The following is a 13,008-nucleotide window of genomic DNA, read 5'->3' as shown; positions in this document are numbered from 1 at the left end:
AGGTTCCGGGCTCTGAGCTGTCAGCACACAGCCTGATGTGGGGCTTGAACTCATGAACCGTGAGATCATGACCTGAGCTGAAGTCATATGCTTAACGGATTCAGTCACCCAGGCGCCCCTACATGAGGCTTAGTTTAGAAGGCTAAGTAAATCTCCAAGGCTGCCCATTGAGCAAGTTTGACAACATTAACAACATTCTTATAGATCAGATACTAAAATCCTCAATTTATAGATAAGCACATAGAGTCTGTTATCCTGGTTTTCCCTCAATTATTAGGCTTATTTTTATTATGGTCTTTTTTGAGTCATAAGCCAAAGAAATAAAGTATAGTCACAGTCCTTCCATACTTTGTTCCAAGTCCTGTTTTTGGTTGGACTCTGATTAAGGCATAAACATATAATAAAAGTAACTTCTACCTGGCAACTAAAATATGCTACATAAATAATATGAATTATTATCATAGTGTGCCTAACATTTTAAAGACAAATATGATTTGATTATCCTTATTTCATTGATTAGAAAACTGAGGCTAGGAGAGGTTGCCCAAGCCACAAGCTAGTTAGTGCCAGGGTCAAGATTCAACCTCAGATTTTCTGTCTAATCCAAACACACTTACCAAATTATTAGTACTTCTCATCTTCTGGGGATAAAAACTTTCCCAGAACTTTGGCAAACTGAACCTGGTCCCAAAAAGCAGACTCTTCTCTATGAGCTTCACAAATTTCAATGATACATCAAAGCAATAAAGACATAAGGGGCACAACATATTATTAGAATTCTTCCATAGTGGACCCAGAGTATTTCCTGGACAAGAAATCCATTGGTGGTAACCTAATTTTCACTCCACCTTCCATGGAATATAAACTCTTCCACTTGTCTTTAGTAATATTAGTGCCTTATGCTTGTGATACTGCATTTTTCATGTTTTATCACATTCAAAGCTGACCAAATCTATTTGTAAAAATATCTCATTAATTTCACACATTTTCTGAGCTAACAATACAATCTTTATTGTATACAGGGAAAGGAAAAGAATGAATGCTGAGAACTTCCCTATTGAAGAGACCCATGTTTCCTTCAGAACCATCAGTGACCCCTGGTTCAGATTTAAGGTAAAAAAATATAGCAGCCAGCAATGGTCTGGAGGCAGATCTGCTGTTGCCAACAACATGAGGCTCTCCTCTGGCCATAACTGAGAAAGAGTTCCACACAGAATGTCCCTACAACTAAGGAAAAATCAAGCTTGAATTCTGACCTTGTTAAACTTCTATAGTAATGTGCACATTACCCCATCATGAGAGCAATAACTGCAAATTTGAAAAAAAGAGCAAATGAGTGCATACATGAATGAAGGCAATTAGTGAAAAGTTCAAAGTCAGGCAACTGGATTTGTTGCACCTCAAGGGATAATATGTAAGTCGTAATCTTAAAAGACTCAGCAACCTAAGCTAATACATTTCTTACTCTGTGAGTAATATATGTACCCCAAAATTTATATATATGCATATAACTTATATATAACAATAATTACATATTATAATTATATTGATTATATTATAATTATATAAATATATAAATTACATAAATAAATATATATACATAATTACTTTTCTGAATTTGTAAATCAAATCTGACTCATCATTTACTAAGGACTATTCAATTATCATAATTATATAGTAACTTACCCAGAGCCCATATGTGCAGGTGTTGTCAAAGTATAATATAAATGACTTCACCCAAACCACTTCTGTAAATATAAGTTATATCCAATATTTCCTACTAATTACTTCAGAACTAGCATGAAACTAACCTCTTCCAAAAATATTTTAGGGGGCCCTCCAGAAGATTAAAATTACATAACATTTCTAATTATTCTTAATTCTGGAACTAAGTTTCCAGGCAGTTTTTTCTTTGAAATTTGCATGAAAGACTAGTAAATTTAATGAATAGCCTAATCAACATGATGTAAAGAATTTAATCTAGAGATTCAGGACAACAGCAGAGAATTAGAATTTGTGAGTATTTCTTTAGGGTTATCATATGCATCACCACATATCTAATATTTGATAAACCCCTTATCTTTAGTTCCATCCCTTAATTGCTCTAGCAAGAGCTGCAGATTCCTGCCTCCATGAGACTGAATCGAGAGAACTTTTATTGGTGGTTTGAGTATGTTGAGATGTAGCTGAAAGTCAGTGTTTAAGATGAATTACTCCCTAATCTTTAAAGCTTAGACACACACAGCTGAAGAAAGCTCAATAAATATCAATGCAGTTTGCTGAAAACATCAATGTAAGATCCCAAGAAACTCCTGCTTAACTGTGAGGAAGAAGAAAGCAACATGCAGATATGCCCAAAACAAGAGACAATCCAAATACTTCTGTAATCATTCACTTATAAGTTCTCCTCATTACCAAGTCTACAAATTACCCTCAAAACAAAGCTTAATTAGCTCCAAAGTATCATCTTAACATCAGTCATTGGTGTCATTAAAAGTGAGTAACAATATTAATGTAAATGGTGATACTGAGTTAGGATGAATAGCCAACTGAATAATCACTCTGAAGAAAAAACAAAACAAAACAAAAAACACTAACATTTCCAAACATCTTGGTGATGTTCATGAGAACTTCAAATGAAGAAATCACCAAGAGCAATTTAGACTCGAATTCTAGTGGATAAAGGGAGAAGCTGAGAGCAACCACTTGAAAGCTTTGTCATTCATTCATTTAACAATGTATTGGACAACTAAAACCTAGAGGTGAGTAAAGTAGTAAATAAGAAAGGCAATATCCTACTAATTCACAGTTTTGAGTGGGGCTATGAAGGGGAAAATGAGAAGTCAAGGACAATCTAAATTAGGTGGGGAGATCAGAGACAGCACTCTAGGGCAAACTTGGTAGAGCTGCCCATGGCAAACATACCAACTGCACCATGGAGCAAATATGGGGATCACCAGTGACCTTGTCTTCACTAATAAAATGATGTACTTTTACCTACATGCCAGTTCTGCCTCTGCACCCTCAGTATCACATCTACAATTTAGGGATGCCCTCATTTCTCTTCTCTTCTATTCCCGGGAGTCGTGGCTCCTCCCTCCACCTCCTTTCCCCTTTACCTCCTCCCAGCTGGTCTCCTCTTGGCTGGCTGTATGTTTAAAGCTCTAGCTCTGAGGTCCTGCTGTGTTATGAGGCCAGGATCAGAAGAATGAGAACCAGCCAGGTGATATGTACGCATGGGGACAAATCTCAACACTGATAAGTCAGTGTGGCTAAAAAGCTTTTCTTGATGTTATAGGAGTGATTCCTTACCACAATAGCTACACAAAATGTATTTTTCTCAAATTCAAGCACTACATTTAAAAATCTAAGTAAACAAATTTCATCTAATTCCCTATAAATTGCTTCTTTCCAATTATTTAGGAATATGTTTAAGGTCTTAGTGTTCAGTGTACCTAAAATAAAAATGAGGTTTATGCTATTATTTTCATTCTTTAAAAGAGAATTTAAAATGTGATGATATAGGAGCACCTGGGTGGCTCAGTCGGTTGAGTGTCTGTCTTCAGCTCAGGTCATGATCTCGTGGTTTGTGGGTTTGAGCCCCACATTGGGCTCTGTGCTGACAGCTCAGAGCCTAGAGCCTGCTTCAGATTCTGTGTGTCCCTCTCTGCCTATCCCCCACTCGCACTCTGTCTCTTTCTCTCAAAAATAAACATTAAATTTTAAAAAATCATTACAAAATGTGATAATATAATGGCTACAACACGATAGTGTTTTAAATAACAGATTTACCAGATCTGTTATTTAATGGAGATAAACATTATCCTGGTCAGATTCTACTGGCACACACAATAGCTCAATAACCAACTGTTGTTTTTAGTTATAAACATTTGCAGATGTTAAATCTGAAGATTCCTAGTTAGCAAGAAAAAAAATCTAAGAATATTACATATCCGGGCAAACAAACCTCACAATACCATGAAAGACAAATTACCATCAGGGGTAGAAAAAAAAAATACTAAAATAAGCACCTTCTTAGGTTTCTAAGTTTCAAAGCCCTATAGCTGGACAAAACATAAATAATTGTTTCTTTTTGAGTGTTTTATAGACAGAATCAAGCCCAAAAGGACTGTGTTCCTAAGAACTTTTTTATACAGGCTAACTTTTTAAAAATTAAGTTGCTTTTTTTAGCAATATAATTATTGTCTGTTTTCTCTAGTGATTTACATTTTTCCCATAATTTTCATCACAATTAGTAGTTGTATTATTTGCATGTTGGTTTGTCTGTCTTCTCTGCCAGACTATTACCTCCACCATGAAGGCAGCTACCATTTCCACTTTTGTTGCATGTCCTTAGGTCCCGGTAGGCCATCAACATATCTTTATCAAATACATGGTACTTATATATAAGAATTTAAAATTCCTGAGTGGAATGCAGGAAAGGAAACATGGAGACTAACAGTTATTTAAGTTCTGACCATACTAGCAGTATAAACAAAAAAGTAAACTAACAGGAGCTATATTCTTTTTGTACGTGAGGAAAATGAATCTAAAATATTTAGATGTCAAATTTTCTCTTCCCAATACTAAAACTGCGAAAGAGTATAAATTTTTTTTAAAAAGTAACGTAATATATTCCATCAGGTTATGAGTAAATCAATACAGAAAAATGTAACAACTAATGATTAGGAATAAGGCTTACGTTTGTTTTTAGAGTTTGAGGATAGAATACGAAAACGTAGGTTACGTTCTTAAAATCTACAATCACACAATAATGCCAGTTGGTATTTCTATACCTTAAAATATACAACCTTAGCCTTGGTTAACAACACTGAGCATAGTAGAATTTCAATAAATATCTATTAATACAAATGCTATTCTAGAGGTAAATGGTAATTATTACGAGTTTGCCTTTAGAATATAAACTATGGAGGCACAGTTGAAAGACTGGAGGAAATGTCTAGAATGACAACTCTTACCTCCACCTTAAATGTTATTTGTGTACACATTTTTATGTTCAGAAAGTAGAGAGGTGGCAACAAGAAAAATATATCTTGTTAAGCACCTACTCTGTACCGTGCACTTTTCATACACATGATCTTATTCCAACATAATATTCTGAATTATCTCCATTTTTCTTTATGAAGAAACCACAGTTTAGAAAATTTAACTCAGAGCACCTGGATGGCTCAGTTGGTTAAGCCTCTCACTCTTGATTTTGGCTCAGATCATTATCTCATGATTCAAGAGATGGAGCCTCACTTGGGGCTCTGTGCTGACAGTGTGGAGCCTAATTGGGATTTTCTATCTCCCTCTCTCTCTGCCCCTTTGTTGCTCACATGCCTGCATTCTCTCTCTCTCTCTCTCTCTCTCTCTCTCTCAAGAAATAAATAAACATAAAAAAATTTTTCTGTAGACCTAGATTCCTTATCAGGTGACCCATGTATTCACATAACCAGGTCAGGCCAGGGAGTCACTTGGGCCTTACTATACTATACCTACTTCTCATGCCAAGGAAAAGTCCTGGGGACCTGCAGACACAATAAGACCACCTATTCTATTTGCCAACAGGAGAGTCAATACACTTGCTTTGACCCACAACACTCCCCCAGTAAGACGGGTTAGAAGTCTGATCCTACCAAGGGTGGTGGGGGGGGCTTGGTCAGCCAGACACAAATTACTAACCCAAAATGACTGGTGTCAATGCTGTTTGATGAATGTGCGGTTATAGGTATTGGCCCAGAGGCATCTGTCATATGAAAAAAGCAGGCACTTGTCATAGAGGGCCCAAGGACTCTTGATATACCATGCAGCAGCTTAGATTAGGAGCAGGAATACCGACTCAGTGACAAATACATGTGTGAGGAAAACATTTTATGTGTCTATACATCTGAGTTTTTATGACCCAGCTGGAGCTATGTTTCATGGGCTACTACTTGGAAAAAAGAAAGCACAGCAGTACTCCTTCAGAAGGGGGCTGCTAAGTAAGGTTGTCAATAAAAGGCCTGTAACCCTGTTAATTTTACCATCATTAACCCAGGAGATTCTAAATGGCAATGGCAACCGAATTGGCATCTGGATCCATGGGCGAGGCAGAGACCCAGGGACTGTGCTATATGTCAAGAAAAGTCACTACTGCCCATCCAACCACATCCCATCAAGTCTTCCACTCCTTCTACAAAGAAATAAGAAGTAGCCCCCTCTCATTTCAGTCACTTCAAGGAACTTGTTTCTAGCCCTGACGGAGACTATAGCCCAGCCTCTAAAGATCTCTTCTTGCTATGCATGTGGGGGAACCAACATGAGGAGATCGGTGGCCATGGAAGGCTAAAGAATTAGGTCCCCACAAACCTTTTAATGGAACAGAATGCCCCAGTCCTCCTACTGGGGTTTGGCTCAAGACCTCAATTATTGGGAAAAACTGCCTTGCCTGGTGGGGAAAAAAGTTCACCATTTTGTTGGAAGCCAAATGTGCCCAGGCCAAAGATTTTATAACTCAACCGCCCAGGAAACTCAATGGTGGGGGTCCCCAGATCACCTTGAGGCAGATCCCCACCCCTTGTCTAAAGAATGAATTTATTGCTATGAGATCACTAAGCAGATATTCTGGATTCAATGTTTTAGTTCAAGGGTTAGAAAAAGGTCTAACAATTTGCGTGTTTGGTTAAAACATGGACCAACGTTAAATGAAATCAAAAAGCCAGAACTGACTGCCTTGGTATAGAAGAAATGAATAAATGTTAAAGTGGCTTATTATGTATACATGCTTACCTACCCCAGGAGGGTGAAAAGGACACAACTGTCATTATGATGTGAGAAATAGATTTGTGAGGGAATCCCCAGGTTCCTTGAATAAATCTGTGGTCACTCTTTGTAGGTCAGAAATTACAGTGGGAATTGCTGCCATGAAACTGGCATCCCTAAATACAATGAGGAAAATTGGATGCCAGGGCCAAGTGGCAGCACTTAATCACCAAAGACAAAGCAGATGTGGTTACCATAATGGGCAGCAGAACCAAAACAATAATTAGAATAGCCTGACTTGCAAACAGAAACTGATGGCATTGGGTATTTGATCATGGTGTCTCTAGAAAATAGATGGGCAATTTAACACTTACTTGATCTGTACAAACCTAAGAATTCTAGGACTAGTGAGCAGAAGTCTCTCTTGAATCATTAAAATAGAGTCACAACCTCTCAATCAATTCCTCATCTTAACCTACTTTACATACCCAGAACCCTCTGAATGAAGGAGAGGCCACTACCTTTGAGAACCTGCTGTACTGACAAAAATTCATATTGTTGATCTTTCTCCCAGCCTACAAGCACCAGTGGCAGGCAGAGATGTTGTTTGGAGATTTGGCAGGCCCTGTTGGTGAATACAATGCAAACCTTGAGGCTTTTGGAAGAAAGCTTTACCTTCCTCTGCAGATACCTACTCTCCTTTTGAGAAACAACTTCCAGCTTACTATGGGCCTTAGAAAAAAATGAACACCTAACCATGGCCCACCAAATTATCATGAGACCTGAGCTTCTTATCATGAATTGGGTGCTGTCTGACCCAGCAAGTCATAAAGCTGGGCATGCATAGCAACACTCCAGTATCAACTGGAAGGGATATATATGTGAGATTAGGTTCAAGCAGGCCCTGAAGGTATAAATAAATTGCAGGGTGAAGTCACCCAAATGCTAATGGCCCTTACTCCTGCTACATTACCTAATCTCTACCCATCCACACCTACTGCCTCAAAAAGAGTTTCCTAAAGCTAGTTGATTGTAGAAGAGAAACTTTGGGCCTGGCTTACAGGTGCTTCTGTCTGATATACAGGTACCACTTGAAAGTGGTACGCTCCCTTTCTCATAGATCTTGGAAGTGCAATGGTGAAGGGAAATCCTCCCAGGAGGCAGAACATTGAAAATGATGCTAGGTGTCTATATTGCTTAGAGAGAGAAATGGCCAGAGGTATAAAACTGTCCTGGTACATAGGCTGTGGCAAATGATCTGACTGAATAGTCAGCAATTTAGAAAAAAAAATTATTAGAAAGTTGATGATAAGGAAATTAGGGGAAGAGATTATGTCAGTAGACCATTCTGAATGGGCAACAAATGTGAAGATATTTGTGTTCATGTGTATGTTAACCAAAAGCTGCCCCAGCAGAGGAAGATTTTAATAATCAAATGGATAGAATGACCCTTTTTGTGGATATTGTGCCTCTTTCCCTAGCCACTGCTGTCATTGCCCAATGGATTCATGAACAGTGGCCATGGTAGCAGAGGTGAAGATTATATATGGGCTCAGCAACATGAGATTGCACTCACTAGGCTGACTTGGCTATAGTCACTGCTGAGTGCTCAATCGGCCAGCAGCAGATACACACTGAGTTCCCAATATGGCACCATTCCCCAGACACTCTGCTAGCTATCTGCTTCCATCGTGGAAGGGGCAGTGCTTTCTTCTTACCACAAGAGATATTTTGGACATAGAACGTCTTTCCCTATGGGCAATATTTCTGCCCAAATTGCCATCCATGGATTTATAAAATGCTTTATCTGTTGTCATGATATTCCATGTAACAATGCTTCTGGTCAAGGAGTTCATAGCAAATGAAGACCATCAATGCTCACTCACTGGTAATACCATATTCTCCAAAACCCTGAAGCAGATGGCATGACACAACAGTGGAATGGCCTTTGAAGACTCAGTCACAGGGCTAGTGAGGTGGCAGTACCAGGCTGGGCTCTGGCAATATCCTCCAAGAGGCTATATATGCTCTAAATCAACATCAAATTTATAATACTCTGTCTCCCACAGATAGGATTCATGAGTCCAAGAACCAAGGGTGGAAATGGGTGTGGCACCACTCACGATTACCCCTAGCAATCAACTTGCAATCTCGTTTGATAAATAATGCACAGTTTCTCTAGACAATATTCACCATTATAAAGAAAATCTGTTAGAAACAACCATGGATTTTCTTCTATTGAAAACAGTACTTGGAGAAACAATCACTGAAGCTTTGGAAATTCGCGATAGCCATGTTAACCAAAAATAGTGAACATCAGCCTAAGATTTACTTCAAAATGTAAGGAATAGGAAACTTTAACAGAAAGCTGTTAAAAGTTAAGCCACAGACAAGACTCAATTTTCAATTTTCTCTCTAGTCCTTGGAGGTAGAGGTCCTGGTTTGACGTAGAGCATTCTCAAGTAACATAAGTTGGCCAGATATTCCCTTAAATGATGATTACCAGGGAAAGGGCCAGTTCACACTTCATGTCATTTTAAGGAAATTAATTTCAGCAACTTCTGCACTATCTTCATTTCCATTTCAAGTAAGTGCAGCCAAAAACAACCACCTACTTGCTAATCCTCTCACTTTATACTCTCTTCTCTGGTACATGACCACTTTCTTAGGATAAATCCAAGGAGAGGAAGGAATAGTAACACCTCTATACTGTATGTTTTACTTAACTTAGGCCCATGTGAGTGGGTTCAACTGTGTGGAATTCAATCTGATCTGAAGGTTACTGCAAGCCTTAAAGAAAAAAATAGCAAGGTTCATTATGTCAAAGTTGCCTTCTAACCCATTAGAAATAAAGGACAGTTTAGTAATTAACATGCTTACGTTTTTCAGACTGTCAAAAGACAGTCACATGAGTCTATACTAAGCACTATCAAAGTCAGCATCTATAAAGACCTGCCTGACTCCCTACGCCAGCTTCCCTCCAGGCCACACAACTCTCAAAGTGAAGATGTCACAAGTTCTCTTTTCTCTGAGGCCTCCCCTCTCCACCCCTCATCCCCCATAACAGAGTCTTTAATGCCCTGGATGGTACCCCACTGCCTCCAAAATGGTCCTCTGTACTAGTCAATCCAGTTTTCCCAGGGCCTGAATTTCAGGCCCCAGTCCCAGCCCTAACCCTGGGGCCCCACTATCTGTGATCAGACCTCTCTGTTTATCTGCCTGGATATCGCCTGCTTCCAGACTCTGTGTCACCATGGCACGCCCACCTGCTGGGACACCATCTGCTGCACCTTGCTGGTCTTCCCGGACTCCGACCCCCTGCCTGTCTGGACAGCCTCCTGTAGCTGTCATCATCCTCCCTAGATAAGAAGCCCACTAGCTCGACTGGACTTTCTCCCATCAACTGAAACAAATTCCAATTAGCTTCTTTCACTCTGATAGGCATGTCTGTCCTGTCTTTAAAAAACAAACTGATCCATCCCTCTACCAACAAGCTCTTATTCTGATGTTAGGCTGCTCTGTGCCCTACAAAATATTTCAATTTAACAGATTTCAAGCTTAATTAAAAGAGATTGCACGTTTTTTTAATTTTTTTTCAACGTTTTTTTTTATTTATTTTTGGGACAGAGAGAGACAGAGCATGAACGGGGGAGGGGCAGAGAGAGAGGGAGACACAGAACCGGAAACAGGCTAGATTGCACGTTTTTTAAACAAAGAGTTGTGTGTGTGATAAGCTTAAAAAGATAGAAGCCATGTACAAATCTATACTAAAGAAACCTGACAGTATTTTCACTAATACTACAGAGGTGAAAAGCAACCATCAAATTCAGCTTTCCAAACAGCTTGCTATCACATTTATAAAGACAGAAAACGAAAAATGAAATACGTGACATTAACCCTTAGAAGGTAAACAAAATGTCTACACAATACAAAAAATAAGTTATAGAGGTTGTCACAGTCTATACAATTATGAGATGGATAGATATTTTGCCTAGATTTTAAAGCAATTCTTCAGTTTATGCTTTAATTTAAAGCAAATGACAGGGGCACCTGGCTGGCTCAGTGGGTGGAGTGTGTCACTCTTGATCTCAGGGTTGTGGGTTCGAGCCCCACATTAGGTGTAAAGATTACCTAAAAATAAAATCTTTAAAAGTTTAAAAATGACAAAAAAAATGATCAACATTAGACCACATAGCCACTAATACTCTCTGTAGAAACAATGTTGTCAATAGTACAAGTTGAATGAGTTAAAGGTGTGTTGAAAACAAAGGCAAGAAACAAAAACTTAGAATAATACAATCTTCAAATTGGAGATACTCTTATAGAAATCAAACCCAGTGAAGTCTGACCACATGAAAATTGTACTAAACAGTCATACAGGCATTAAGAAATTTATAAATACCAATTAACTTAATCTTCTTAATAACCCTCTAGGATAGGTACTATTTTATAGATGAGAACCCTGAAACACAGAGAGGTTAAGTAACTTGTCCCAGAACAAACAGCTAATAAATGGCACAAGCAGGACTGAAATTTGGCAGCCAAGGATTTGATCCACTGCACGTGTTCTCTCTCTGAATGACTTACTAAGACTTACACAGCTAGATCACGGCAAAGCAAGGTATCGAACAGAGATTTCACTTCCGATGTTTAGTGATCTTTCCATCAAATCTTTTGTGTTGTTTCAATGTTTACCTAGTGTCCGAGAGACATGAAATCATATATGGTGGGCTAGTACATTGCCACAAACAAAACAGCCAAAGAATATTATAAAGTACTGCTGAAATTACAATTGATGTGATGTGATTAAGCTATGATATGTGTTTAAGTACTAAGAACAGACTCTTCAAACTAACATATAGAATAATTATAAATCAAGTGGCTCATGTTAGGGGGCCCCTTGGCAGTCAGCTCACACAGTTGAGCCATGTTCCACATAATATACAAATAGCATATAACCACAAACCAGACTAAACCAAAGAGGAGCCTTCATAGGTAGGCAATGTGGGTATGACTGAGGGATATTGTCCTTTTAGCCACCCTGCAGCAGCCATGCCCACACATAAGGAACTGTTATACCCTGAAGACTTTAATAACAATCAGCGGCTAAAATATTCATGAAGTCTTTCAACAATGGGAAGATATGTCATCTGAGACAAATAATAATTACCATCTCCTGTGCAGCTTTTGGACAATGATTTCACCTTTTCAAAAGTTATACCCATGACCTTTTAGGGTTGTGTTTTAAAACAACCATAAGCACTTCCCTACCAATGGATTTTTTATTTTTTATGACTATAGTTATAGTTTCTATGCTATTTACAAGACAGTATAATAGACTGATGTGAAATTAATAAAAAATAGGATATGTTCTCAAACACCTGTAAATGAGAATTTTTCAGGCTGAACTTATTTGTAAAACAATCAAATTACCATAATCTTATGAAGAATCTACTCAGGTGAAACTTGATACTTAAAACATGATAAATCTTCACTTTCAGAATGGCATTTAACTTATATAGAGTACATTAGTACTTAAATTTATTTCCAGCAGGTAGTTAATAGGTTTTATTTATCTTATAATTGTATAAAATATCTTGGAAAAACAAAAACAAATTTAAAACAAGTAAAATTTAAAAACTATTTTCAAGCCTTTAACCCAAGGAGCTATATTAGTTTAGAAGTTTAAAATGAAATAATGAATTACTTGTCCTAACTCCATGTACTATAAATGATCTAATTTGGTACCAGTTTACTATGAAAAACACCTGAGATTAAGCCTGCTTAAAGGAAACTGCAGACCTTAGTTGGAACTGAAAACCCTTGGCTAGTTGGGGAGTTAGTTCTGTCTCCTCCACAATCTTGGCACACCCAAACCTTGCAGAAACAGACATGTCATGTTCATTAACTCGCCAGCTGTTAACGAGAAAACTATAGGGCAAAGCAAAGCTGACAAGTAACTGGAAAATAAATGACCTCTGATCACCAGTGAAACCTTATTTACCTGGCCACATTCTACTACCTATTGGGACAAAAGGAACAGAGTGCTAATCCAGTGGAAAGAAGCAATAATTAGGGTTACTTGGGCCATCATAGAAAAACATGATGGATTAAAGCCATAGTGTAATCAGCTATTCTAAAGGCAGGATATCAGGCATTTTCCTGATGAAGTGGCCCTAAATCCGTTATCTTCTATCTTTTTTAAACATAACAAACAACCTGATGAAAAGAACAATGGATTGGCAAGCTTTGTCTATTTTACCC

The 13,008-nt window shown here is 38.1% G+C and overlaps 1 protein-coding gene across 2 annotated transcripts in view; it reads right to left on the bottom strand.

Annotated features, from left to right (window-relative positions):
• Positions 1-13,008, bottom strand: part of PKIB (cAMP-dependent protein kinase inhibitor beta) — a 152,102-nt gene that overhangs the window by 63,938 nt on the left and 75,156 nt on the right. The gene's annotated exons all lie outside the window — the stretch shown is intronic.

This window comes from Prionailurus bengalensis, chromosome B2 (assembly GCF_016509475.1).
Source record: "Prionailurus bengalensis isolate Pbe53 chromosome B2, Fcat_Pben_1.1_paternal_pri, whole genome shotgun sequence".
NCBI lineage: Eukaryota > Metazoa > Chordata > Mammalia > Carnivora > Felidae > Prionailurus > Prionailurus bengalensis.
This window is presented reverse-complemented; position numbering and strand designations above follow the sequence as displayed.